This window comes from Podarcis bocagei (genome assembly GCF_964188305.1).
Source record: "Podarcis bocagei genome assembly, chromosome: 3".
NCBI classification, from domain to species: Eukaryota; Metazoa; Chordata; class Lepidosauria; order Squamata; family Lacertidae; genus Podarcis; species Podarcis bocagei.
The window spans coordinates 106151814-106165519 of record NC_138127.1 but is presented as its reverse complement, the minus strand read 5'-3'; the positions used below and the strand labels follow the sequence as shown (position 1 = coordinate 106165519).

At 41.0% G+C, this 13706-nt stretch overlaps 1 long non-coding RNA gene across 10 annotated transcripts in view; it reads right to left on the bottom strand.

Annotated features, from left to right (window-relative positions):
- LOC308584190 overlaps positions 1-12623 on the bottom strand; it is a 121254-nt gene extending 108631 nt beyond the window's left edge. For 7 of the 10 annotated variants that reach the window (XR_014006605.1, XR_014006606.1, XR_014006607.1 and 4 more), the window contains exons 1-2: positions 12159-12623; positions 647-786 (exon numbers count right to left, since the gene is read on the bottom strand). This is a non-coding gene — a long non-coding RNA (uncharacterized lncRNA). The remainder of the gene's footprint in view (positions 1-646; positions 787-12158) is intronic. The other 3 variants (XR_014006602.1, XR_014006603.1, XR_014006604.1) reach the window with 1 other exon arrangement.
- Between the last annotated feature and the right edge of the window lie 1083 nt (positions 12624-13706).

The following is a 13706-nucleotide window of genomic DNA, read 5'->3' as shown; positions in this document are numbered from 1 at the left end:
AAACATTTCCCCACTAATTAGAAACTTTATACCCCAAATTTATTGGCAGACCTGTGGAAGAGACAAATCAAAAGTTAAAATTCTAAAACGTATTCCATAAATTTGCATAGAATTGCATAAAATCTAACCAAACTGAGAAAAGAAGAGGCTGCTTTTGTTTTTCCTTACCAGTTTTACATGCAAAGCCATTTTCCATATATTAATAAAAAGGTAAAGGACTGTTTACCCTTTTCCTTATATTACTCTGCCATAATGAAGTCAACATGTGAACATCAAAGCACAGCCGTCCTCTGAAAGGCAGCTCTCCCTCCAAGTAATGTGTTTTAAAAATGTACCTGAAAAAGTGTAATTTCATGACAATAGCATGAAAATATAGGTTATAACAGGGCAAATTGCATAGCAATTATGGGCATAATGGGGGAAATTCAGCAACACAGTGCATATATCCCCTAATAGATGCACCCTTGTAGACAGTTTTGTCTGATATATACATTTTTATGCTAATTTTACCACTAAAGAAATGTCTCTAGCAAGAAAAGTGAGCCTCCTTTGCAAGGCAACAGAACAGCAACTGTACTCCTCTCCCTCTTCCACCCCACAATCGGCTGGCAGGTGTCCCTCTGTTTTCTTCCTCTCCATCCCTTACCTGGGGAAGCCAGGAGCAGCAAAGAGAGAACTGCCAAGCACAGGTGAAGGATCTTCATGGCTCAGGATGAACTGTGGTGGCAAAGCCAGGCAAAGCCAGCTTTTAAGCCAAATGGAGCCCCAAAGCTTGCCAAGAGAGGGCTGGGAGGAAGAAGCAGATTGCATAAATGTAATTTTTTGGGGATGTTGTGACTTAGGCTGACGTGGGCAAGAATGTTGCCAAAATCACGTGCCTCTGGAAAGCACTCCTGCATTCTGTCAGTCATAGCAGTTTCCACACAAGATCACAAACATTCAGGTGTGTTGTATTCATGTTTCAGAGGGAGATAGCTTAAATCAAATGAAACATTTATGAGGAGGATGCAATGCCCCACATAGGCAGTGCTAGGGGGATGTATCCCTCAGGTAAATAACTCGCCCCTCACCTGTCCGCACCACATTGCTGGACCCTTGCGGTTACGTGAAGGAAGGGGACTTTTCACATGCTCACCTCCCACAATGATTATTCTTAATCTGGCCAAACTTAGATTCACAAAATGTTTAGGGGTATGCGTTACCCCTGCATCCCCCCATGAAATAGCACTGGGAGTAGTAATAGCTTCAAACAGTTCTTCCAAAAAGAAAAAGAAAGATTCAAGTCCACCGATTGAAGAGGTTGAGTGGGACATGCAGGGCAAGGAGATTCCAAAGTTGAAATGATGGACTCTTTGCTTACTTGAAGGAAAGGCAATCTTCACATGCTCTCTTGTCCTTTTTCTCATTCTTGCAATCATCATCATCATCATCCTTTTTTGCAAACACCTTTTTCTAACTAGACTCAAAGCAACTTACAAAAATATTTTCAAACATGAGGGGCTATTGACCCTGTGCCACCACTGTGATTGCCTTCTTCGCTGCTACCACCCAGCATCTCACGGGGACACACGGAGTCCAGACAGTTGTTAACATTAACAAATAATCAAGTTTAATTTTAAATGCAGGAACAAGCGTATGTTTTCAGTTTATTTTTATCTTGTCAGTTTCTTAATCTTAGTTCCCAACAACTCCAAACTGATTATTCCCAACTATCTATCTGACTCCACCTGACAATTCCTCTCACAATACAACTCTACCAACCCACACCTAATCCTCCCTCTTCCTTCTTCAACTCCCAAACCTCAACTCTCAACTCCCAAACCTCAACTGACTTTCAAAGCCTCCCACTCTAAGTTTTACTCCCCCCTTGCATTCTCACTGGCCAATCACATCACACCCATTTTAACCCTTTCCTATGACCCATCCTAGGAGGCAAACGCCACATTCCTCCCCCCTTAAGAAGTTTGACTCAGGAGGGATAACTTAACCTAGTTAATCTCCTGATCAATCAGCAGTACATCTTTATGGCAAATAAACATTTCCTAACCTGTCATTTCACCCTTCACATCACACCTAACATTTGTACATCAAACACTGTGTTCTGGTAAAATATACATATATACAAAAGCCTGTTACATCTTAAGCATTCACTTAACTTTCAATTGCAGGTCTTCTGGATAAGGCGTCTGCAACGGTGTTCAGGGTCCCTTTCACATTTTTATCCATAAAATTAAAGTCTTGCAGTGATAGGGCCCACCTCATCAGCTTATTCTTGGTCTTCATGGTTCTCAGCCACAGCAAGGGTGAATGGTCAGTACATAAAGTGAAAGTTCGGCCCCAGATGTACGGCTTCAGTTTCTGTAATGCCCACACGATGGCAAGGCATTCCTTCTCGATGGTCGAATAATGTCTTTCCCTTGGTAGTAGTTTCTTGCTTATGAAGGTGATGGGATGCAGGTCGTCCTTCTCTCCCTGTTGGCACAGCACGGCCCCGATCCCGGCATTAGATGCATCGGTGGAGACGGTGAACTCACGATCATAATCAGGAGCAACAAGGACTGGATGTGATGTGAAGGCGCTTTTTAAGGCGTCAAACGCCCACTGACATGCTGCTGTCCAGTTAACCTTGTCTGGCTCCTTCTTCTGTGTTAGGTCAGATAAAGGCACTGCTATCTTGCTAAATTTTGGAATAAATTTGCGATAATAACCGGCTAGTCCTAGGAAAGCTCTGACTTTCTTCTTGGAGGTAGGGGTAGGCCAGTTTGAAATGGCTTCTACCTTTGTCTCTAAAAGTTTCATCACTCCTCCTCCCACCATGTGTCCCAGGTATTGAATAGTCAAGCCCCCTATCTGGCATTTGCTAGGCATTGTCGGCCAAATGGTGCCAAAGAAGGACAGAACTTTCTTTATGTATGCGACAACAGCAGCAAGAATACTCATCGCAAAGTACTGGAAGACAGAAGATTTGCCCACTCTGGAAGAATGGCAGACACAACTGATAGACTACATGGAATTGGCAGAAATGACTGACATTATCCGAGACCTGGGAGAAGAGATAGTGGAAGAGGACTGGAAGAAATTTAAGGATTATTTGCAAAAGTATTGTAAACTGTATGAATGTTAGAATGATGCAGGATATAAAGATAACGTGGCATTAGTGACATATTTGAAAGGAGTATGCAAAATTGGTTTATAAGAACAAAGGTGAAATTTGAACAATATTATGTCAAGCTCAAATAACTGATAATAAAGGGGAAAAATTGGAGACATAATAGCTGAAATGTATAATATAAAATAAGATTTGAAAGAAGGTGAATTTTTGCTGAATAAGATCTCGTAAATGGGAACACAGAAAAGGGAGATGTGAGGGAGTCAAGAAAGAGGGATATGGAAATAATATTTAAGAAATTGAATTATTATTTTTTATGTCTTTTTATGCTTTTTTTGTTTTTTTGTATGCTTCATATGTTTTTCTTGTCTTTTTTGGTTTTTTTGATTGACTGTGATGGTGTTTTTCTTTTTTTGGTTGTGAATGTGAAGTTGGTTATATTGTTTAAAACCTTTAATAAATATTTTATAAAAAAAATAAAATAAAAGTTTCATCACTCTTCCTCCCACCATGTGTCCCAGGTATTGAATAGTCAAGACCCCTATTTGGCATTTACTAGCTTTGATGGTTAAGCCTGCCTCTTTAATTCGCTGTAGCACTATCCCTAAGTGCTCTTTGTGTCTCTCCCAAGTTGGACTATACACAGCCATATCGTCCAAATAAGCAACTGTGAACTCTCTTAATCCGTTCAGGATTTTGTCCACCAATCGCTGAAAAGTTGCTGGCGCATTCTTTAAGCCAAAGGGCATTACTTTAAACTCAAACAGCCCTAAGGGACTTCTGAACGCAGTTTTCTCCTGGTCCCTGGGGTCCATTTCTACTTGATAGTACCCCTTTGTCAAGTCTAGGCAGGTGATGTAATGACACTGGCCTATAGCTTCGATCAGGTCATCTAAACGCGGCATTGGATATGCATCCGCTTTAGTGACATGGTTCAGCTTCCTATAAGCCAGGCAAAATCTAATAGATCCATCAGGTTTGTCTAATAACACTATGGGTGCTGCCCAGCGGCTTTCCAAAAGGGTTATCATCCCTGCCTTCAGCATCGCCCTTACCTCATTGCTAACTTTCCCCACATGCTCTCCAGTTATTCTGTAGGGGTTGACAGCAATAGGCTTAGCATCCCCAGTGTCGATATGATGTATAACTCCTTTACCTCTACCTGGAGTGTTACTGAAAATGTCTTTATAATCTGGACTTCCGGTCGGCGCCAGTGTTTAATCATAGAATCATAGAATCATAGAGTTGGAAGAGACCACAAGGGCCATCGAGTCCAACCCCCTGCCAAGCAGGAAACACCATCAGAGCACTCCTGACATATGGTTGTCAAGCCTCTGCTTAAAGACCTCCAAAGTAGGAGACTCCACCACACTCCTTGGCAGCAAATTCCACTGTCAAACAGCTCTTACTGTCAGGAAGTTCTTCCTAATGTTTAGGTGGAATCTTATTTCTTGTAGTTTGGATCCATTGCTCCATGTCCGCTTCTCTGGAACAGCAGAAAACAACCTTTCTCCCTCCTCTATGTGACATCCTTTTATATATTTGAACATGGCTATCATATCACCCCTTAACCTCCTCTTCTCCAGGCTAAACATGCCCAGCTCCCTTAGCCGTTCCTCATAAGGCATCGTTTCCAGGCCTTTGACCATTTTGGTTGCCCTCCTCTGGACACGTTCCAGTTTGTCAGTGTCCTTCTTGAATTGTGGTGCCCAGAACTGGACACAGTACTCCAGGTGTGGTCTGACCAGAGCAGAATACAGTGGCACTATTACTTCCCTTGATCTAGATGCTATACTCCTATTGATGCAGCCCAGAATTGCATTGGCTTTTTTAGCTGCCGCATCACACTGTTGGCTCATGTCAAATTTGTGGTCAACCAAGACTCCTAGATCCTTTTCACATGTACTGCTCTCAAGCCAGGTGTCACCCATCTTGTATTTGTGCCTCTCATTTTTTTTGCCCAAGTGTAATACTTTACATTTCTCCCTGTTAAAATTCATCTTGTTTGTTTTTGCCCAGTTCTCTAATTTGTCAAGGTCGTTTTGAAGTGTTATCCTGTCCTCTGGGGTGTTAGCCACCCCTCCCAGTTTGGTGTCATCTGCAAATTTGATCAGGATGCCCTTGAGTCCATCATCCAAGTCGTTGATAAAGATGTTGAATAAGACCGGGGCAAGACAGAACCCTGTGGCACCCCACTAGTCACTCTTCTCCAGGATGAAGAGGAACCATTGATGAGAACCCTTTGGGTTTGGTCAGTCAGCCAGTTACAAATCCACTGAGTGGTAGCATAGTCAAGACCGCATTTTACCAGCTTCTTTACAAGAATATCATGGGGCACCTTGTCAAATGCCTTGCTGAAATCAAGGTAGGCTACATCCACTGCGTTCCCTTCATCTACCAGGCTTGTAATTCTGTCAAAAAACGAGATCAGGTTAGTCTGACATGACTTATTTTTCAGAAATCCATGCTGACTATTGGTGAGCACAGCATTCCTTTCTAGGTGCTCACAGACTGTTTGCTTAATGATCTGCTCCAGAATCTTCCCTGCTATTGATGTCAGACTGACTGGGCGGTAATTATTTGGGTCCTCTCTTTTCCCCTTTTTGAAAATAGGGACAACATTTGCCCTCCTCCAGTCTGCCGGGACTTCGCCTGTTCTCCAGGAATTCTCAAAGATGACTGCCAGTGGTTCTGAGATCACATCTGCCAGTTCTTTTAATACTCTTGGATGCAGTTCATCTGGCCCTGGGGACTTAAATACATCTAAACTAGCCAAATATTCTTGTACTATCTCCTTAGTTATTCTGGGCTGTGTTTCCTTTGCTGAATCATTTGCTCCAAATTCTTCAGGTCGGGCATTGTTTTCTTTATCGGAGAAGACTGAGGCAAAGAAGGCATTGAGGAGTTCAGCCCTTTCTGTGTCCCCTGTTTGCATTTCACCATCTTCTCCTCTGAGTGACCCCACTGTTTCTTAGTTCTTCCTTTTGCTACGAACATACCCATAAAAGCCTTTTTTGTTGCTTTTAACTTCTCTAGCAAGCCTGAGTTCATTCTGTGCTTTAGCTTTTCTGACTTTGTGTCTACATGTGCTGGCTATTTGTTTGAATTCCTCTTTGGTGGTTTCCCCCCTTTTCCATTTTTTGTACACATCCTTTTTTAATCTTAATTCAGTTAAAAGTTCTTTAGATAGCCACCCTGGCTTCTTTAGGCACCTTCCATGTTTCCGTCTCAATGGTATTGCCTGACGTTGTGCTTTTACTATCTCCCTCTTAACAAACTCCCAGCCATCATGAACTCCCTTCCCTTTTAGTATTGCTGTCCATGGGATCTCACCCAGCACTTCCCTAAGTTTTATGAAGTCGGCTTTCTTAAAGTCAAGAAATTGAGTCCTAGTATGCTTGGCTGCTCCTTTCCGCTGTATAGTAAACTTCAGAAGAGCATGATCACTCGCGCCTAATGATCCTTGCACATCTACCCCACTAACCAAGTCATCAACATTGGTTAGGACCAGATCTAAAACGGCTGTTCCTCTTGTTGCTTCTCCCACTTTCTGGACAATGAAGTTGTCTGCAAGGCCAGTGAGGAATCTGTTTGACCTTATGCTCTTGGCTGAGTTTGACATCCAACAAATATCCGGGTAATTGAAGTCCCCCATTACTACTATCTCCCTTCCTTTTGCATGCTTGGCCATCTGTTCCAGGAAGGCATCATCTATGTCCTCCGTTTGGCTTGGGGATCTATAGTAAACTCCCACAATGAGGTCTCTGTTATTCTTCTCTCCCTTAATTTTGACCCAAATGCTCTCACTTTGGCTTTGAGGTTCTAAATCTTGGATCTCTTCACAGGTATACACATCCCTGACATATAACGCCACTCCTCCTCCTTTCTTGTCTGGTCTGTTTCTCTGAAATAGATTGTATCCCCCCATTATTACATTCCAATCGTGGGACTTATCCCACCAGGTTTCAGTGATGCCTATTATGTCATATTTAGTTTGCTGTACCAAGAGCTCAAGCTCATCTTGTTTATTTCCCATGCTTTGCGCATTAGTGTACAGACATTGAAGTCCATTAATCATTCCCCCGTGTCTCTTATTTAAGGATTTTTTCCTCCCACCACTAGGTCCGGGTGCTGTTTGCTCCATTTGGTCTATGACATTTGGATGATCATCTTCATTAATTGATAGACTCCTACCTTCAGGAGCACTGTCTCCCTCCCCCACATTATTCAGTTTATGACAATTTGTGCATTTAGTTGCTTCAATTTCCTGCCGAGAGCCTCGTAGTCTCTTTTGATCTTCTGGAGGTCCTTTCTCCGAGCTCCGGAGAAGGACTGCTCCATGAGTTCGGGTCTGACCCGCTACGGCAAGCGGGGGACCCCTAAAATCACAGGCGCGGAAGCCTGTGAACAAGGAGACTCGGTGGGCACCAGAAGCGCCCCCCTTTACTGCGAAAGAGCCTTTTTAAAGGCTCCGGAACGGCATCGGGAGTGAGCGCGGTGCTGAGAGTCGCAACCCAGCCCGCGGAGCGAAGCCGCGTCGCCATGAACGGAGAGCGTCGATTCCTTCCTGTAAATTGAAATTCGACCGAAAAACCCGTGAGTAGGATTGAAAGATTACTTGGGACTTTAAAACTGAAATTTAAAATTCGGCCGGAAACGGGAAAGGCAAAAAATAAGGAAGTCTGCCATCCCCCAACTGCATGACAGACTAAGCAACTAAAATACAAAGCTGCATCTGAAGGAAAATAATCCTATGATTGTTTAACCTTGGCATTGGACATGATCTCCTCTCTAGCAGGCAGGAGCAGAGGGGAGAAAAAGTGACTTTATTAACCTGCATGACTTTTTAAAAGAGAAAAGTTTTCCGCTGCCTTAATCCCCTGAGACGGACTGCCAAAATAAGAAACCAGGAACTGTATTTAGAAACTTGTTACGACTTGTTACAAAGTTATACTGTGGAAGTTTTACTTGATACAAAGTTTTGGGACTTTGCTGCAACAATCTTTTGGACAGTGTGGACAGAGAAATTATACAGAAAAAGTGTTGCAGCACTTATATTGAAGAATCCTGGTTTCTTTGTTCTTTGTTTTTTTTTTTGTTTTTTTTCCTTCACTTGGACATTTGTGACTGCTCCCTCTAGAGGGTTGAGGAGTAACAGTTGTGGAGCAACGGAATAAGACACTGGGATTTTCTATTGAGGAACTGTTCCTGTGAGAACGTCCTTGGGACATGAGTGGCCCAGCAGATGAGATAACAACCAGAGCTAAAGCAAAACAACAGCAAAAGAAAAGGGGCTCAATAACAAGTTTAACACCAGCAGGAGCAGCTGGACAAGAAAAAGTGGCAGCTGCTTCCATGGATTCAATGACACAGGCGTTACTCAAGATAAATCAATCCCTAGAGGCCCTGACAAAGCAGAGTACAGAAAACTCACAAAAATTAACAGAATTAACAACAAGGTTGGATCTGAATACAAAAAGTGTGACATCTAATACAGAATCTATAAACAAGCTAATTGAAGAAAACTCTGCCACACGCAAGATTGCTGAGGACGCTAGAAATATTGCTGAAGAGACACAGGGAAAATTAGAACCGATCTCTAAAAAAGTGAATGAGCATGATGCGGCCTTGTCTTTGTTGGAATTACAGAGAAAGGAGAGAAATTTGAAATTAAGATTAGTTCCGGAGAGTGAAGGGGACAACCTTGCGGAGTTCCTTACACAAGAGTTTTCTGACTTTTGGCAGGATGAATTGCAAGAAGAAGAATTCAAGATAACAACAGCGTTCAGACTGGGCAGGAGACAGAACAGAAAGACCCCGAGGGATTGCCTGATTACTCTCAGATCCAAAGAAGAAAGAGACAAAATACTAGATCTACATTACCAAAAGGCTTTGGAAATTGAAAACTCTCATATACAAATCTTCAAAGACATCCCTAAATACATCTTGGAGGTGAGAGCCTTCTATAAAGATCTGGTCTACCTGCTGAAAAGGAACAACATACCTTTTAGGTGGGAGTTTCCACAAGGATTGTCCTTCAACTACAAGGGAAAGAAGGTGAAAATAAAAACAATTCAAGATAAAGAGAAATTTTTGGAAACCACGAGGACTTGCAGAAGGGAACGGTAGATCCAATTTCAGAGGCAAAAGGAGCAATAGATATCCTGAACTTATCGTTTGGACTTAAACCACTGTCGGAGGAAGAGCAGCAACTTGGAGCGGTTGGAGGAGTAAGCGACAAATAACAAGATGGCCCTGCAATTCCTTAGTTGGAATTGTAATGGGCTGAATATGCCCATGAAAAGACGCCAAGTTTTTCATATTTTGAAAAGAGAACAATTGGATTTGATCTGTTTACAAGAAACTCATGTGACCAGGGTACACAGGAAATTACTCATAAACAAAAGATTAGGACAGGAATTCATCTCATCAGATAAAGTTAAGAAACGAGGAGTGGTGATTTATGCAAAGGAGAAATTGACCCCAAAAATGATGTTTAAAGATGAACAAGGAAGATACCTGGCAATTGAAATACAAATACAAGGAGAAAAATTGTTAATAGTTGGAATCTATGCACCAAATGAAGGGAAGGCGGAATTTTTTAAGAAGTTACATGAAACTCTGATGGACTATCTGGACTATAATGTAGTAATCATGGGAGACATGAATGGGGTGGTTTCTACAAATATGGACAAGGCACAAAGACAGACAATTTCCAAGGAAGGGAGACTTCCGAAGACCTTCTTTGAAATGACTGAAAATATGGACCTAATAGATATTTGGAGAACAAGGAACCCTCTCGAGAGAGAGGGAACTTTCTTCTCTCAAGCAATGATGACCTGGACCAGAATCGACCAAATTTGGATTACTAGTGGGCTGGCTCCAAAAATCAAGAAAGTGGAAATCTGCCCAAAGACTTGCTCTGACCATAACGCTGTGAAGTTGGAGATGAAACCTACAATAACTGGTCAATTCAGATGGAGGATGAATGACACCCTGTTTCGAGATGAGGAGATCCACAGAAAGGCCCAAAAAACTTTAAAGGACTATTTTGAAATAAATTTAAGAACTGATGTAGAAAAGAGTGATCTGGGACGCAAGTAAAGCTGTGATGCAAGGATTTCTAATTCAACAAAATTCAGTAAAAAAGAGAAAGCAAAATGAGAAGAAGGAAAAGATCTTGGAAAAGATAAAAGAAGGAGAGAAGAAATTGAGATCAAAACCAAAGTCCCAGGAGATCTTGAGAGAGATTAAGTTATATCAGACACAATATATGGAATTGATGAATCAAGAGATTGAATGGAAGATAAAGCAAATGAGACAAAAGACATTTGAATCTGCAGATAAATGTGGTAAGCTTCTGGCTTGGCAATTGAAGAAAAGACAGAAACTAAATACAGTTACAAACCTAGAAGTGGATGGAAAGAATATTTCCAAACCCAATGAGATTAGAAATTGTTTTTTGAGTTATTTTAAAAAACTATATTCACAAGGACCGCAGAAGGAGGAGGACATAGATGAATTCCTTAAAAAATACGGATTACAAAAAATCTCTCATCAAAGTAAGGTGGATCTAAACCAGAGTATAACAGAACAAGAGATAGAGGGCGCCATTCAGAACATGCAACTGGGCAAATCTCCAGGACCAGATGGACTGACTTCCAGATACTACAAAGCTTTGAAGGAGTGGTTGGTACAACCGTTAAAGGAAGTCTGCAATGAGATCTTAGAGGGGAAAAGGGCACCAGAATCGTGGAAAGAAGCGTATATTACACTCATACCAAAGACAGAGACTGAAAAGACTCAACTTAAGAACTACCGCCCAATATCATTACTTAATGTGGATTACAAAATTTTTGCAGACATTTTGGCAAAAAGATTGAAAAGAGTGTTGATGGAGAAGATTCACAAGGACCAAGCAGGCTTTCTCCCAAAAAGGCATTTATCAGATAACATGAGGAACATAATAGATATTTTGGAACTATTAGAGGTGAATATAAACACTAAAGCAGTTCTGATCTTTGTGGACGCGGAGAAAGCCTTTGACAATATTTCTTGGAGTTTTATGAAAAAGAATCTTCATGGGATGGGGGTAGGCCAAGGTTTTGAGAATGGTATGGGTGCTATATACTTTGAACAAAAAGCCAAGTTGATTGTAAATAATGTGATATCTGAAGAATTTAAAATAGAAAAAGGGACACGACAGGGGTGCCCAATTTCCCCATTACTTTTTATCTCTGTTCTGGAGGTGTTGCTAAATATGATTAGAGGTGACCAGCAGGTGAAAGGTGTACAGGTCGGAGCTAAACATTATAAGTTAAGGGCCTTTGCAGATGATTTAGTACTTACTCTACAAGAGCCAGATACTAGTACAAAAAGGGTGTTAGAGTTAATTCAAGAATTTGGTCAAGTTGCCGGATTTAAACTGAATAAACAAAAGACTAAAGTTTTTTTTTGGGGGGGGAATTAACAGTCATGGAGAGGGAGAAGTTCCAGAATGAAACAGGTTTGACAGTGGTTAAGAAGGTGAAATACCTAGGGGTTCATCTGACATCTAAAAATTTGAACTTGTATAAAGACAATTATGAAAAATGTTGGTCAGAAATTAAAAAAGATCTAGAAATATGGTCAAATTTGAAATTGTCAATGTTAGGCCGAATTGCAGTTACCAAGATGAATGTATTGCCTAGAATGTTATTCTTGTTTCAAACTTTGCAGATTCTTGACAAGATGGACTGTTTCAAGAGGTGGCAGAAAGACATTTTGAAATTTGTCTGGCAGGGCAAAAAGCCCAGAATAAAATTTAAAATACTGACAGATGCTGAAGTAGTGGAGGCTAAAGTGGCACATTGCTATGCTATAAAACAAGATAATCTTCTTTTAAAAAATGCTCGGGAAGATATTTGGATTGATGGGAAGAGATTTCTGGGGTTAAAAGACACCGGGTCTCAAGTCACTATTGTCCACCCAGAGATCATCTGTCCCACCAAAATAATTCCAGGGAAAGTTATGAAATTAAAAGGAATTTCTAAATACCCTGAGGTATTGCCAGTTGCAGAAATCCATATTAAATTCCAAGATTGGTCAGGGAAGTGGCAGGTTGCTCTTTCTGAGGAGATTCCTACTACTGTGCTGATCGGATGGGATCTCTTAGAGCATGTACAGAGTTCTTTTGTAGTTACTCGCTCCAAGGGGGGTCAACAGTCACCCGATGCTGAGGGGAATGCTACTGTAGCCCAAGGAGACAGAGCTGAGGAACAGAAATCTGAGGGGAGAAAACCAAGCCCTGCTAGTCCCTTTTGTAAAAAGCCAAAAACATAGTTTTGCCCAAGAACAGAAAGAAGATGCTGATTTAGTTAATTGTTTTGAGGCAGACAAATCAGATAAAGCCGATATAACATGCTGGGAAGGGAGAGGGGAGCAATTGTGCAATCTACAAGAAATAAAGATAGCTCCTACATTAACCCTTAATCAGCAGGTGGAGGTTAAGCAGATCCTACAAGATTATAAAGACATTTTCTTGCTTTCTTTTATAGAATTTTTTATTGGTTTTACAGCATTTTTTAAACAGTACAAACAAATAAAAAGACAAACAAACATGTATAATTTCATGACCTTTTTTTCCATAACCCTCATTTCTCAGACTTCCCCATACCTCCCCCTTCTGCATCCCAATTTACTAAATTATTTCAGCAACTTCTAAACAGTTTTTGTCAAATGCGTGTTCTCTTAATCTTTTCTTTGACTTGATCTTATGTCACTGTATCCCTTTTTCTCTCAACCTCGACATTTTAACATTCATCAATTTTATAATAGTTCTTAAGATAGACTTTAAATTTCTTCCAGTCCTCTTCCGCCGTCTCTTTCCTCTGATCGCGGATTCTGCCAGTCAATTCAGCTAGTGTCATATAGTCCATCACTTTCATCTGCCACTCTTCCACGGTGGGTAGATCTTGTGTCTTCCAATACTTTGCGATGAGTATTCTTGCTGCTGTCGTCGCGTACGTAAAGAAAATTCTATCTTTCTTTAACACCAATTGGCCGACAATGCCCAAGAGAAAGGCCTCTGGTTTCTTAGGAAAAGTACATTTAAGTACCTTTTTCATTTCATTATATATCATTTCCCAGAAAGCCTTAATCTTCGGGCACGTCCACCAAAGGTGGTAAAAGGTACCTTCGGTTTCTTTACATTTCCAACACTTATTGTCAGGAACATGGTAAATTTTTGCTAGCTTGACTGGGGTCATGTACCACCTGTAGATCATTTTCATAATATTTTCCTTTAAGGCATTACATGCCGTAAATTTTATACCGGTGTTCCACAACCATTCCCAGTCAGCAAACATGATGTTATGACCAATGTCCTGTGCCCACTTAATCATAGCCGATTTAACTGTTTCGTCTTGTGTATTCCACTTCAGCAGCAAATTATACATTCTTGATAAATTCTTAGTATTGGGTTCTAACAATTCAGTTTCTAATTTTGATTTCTCCACCTGGAAGCCAATTTTCCTGTCTTTGACAAGCTCTTTCAAATGGTATAATGAAAGCCTCAGGGCAATCTTTTTCCTTAAACTCAGGAAAGCGCTTTAAATCT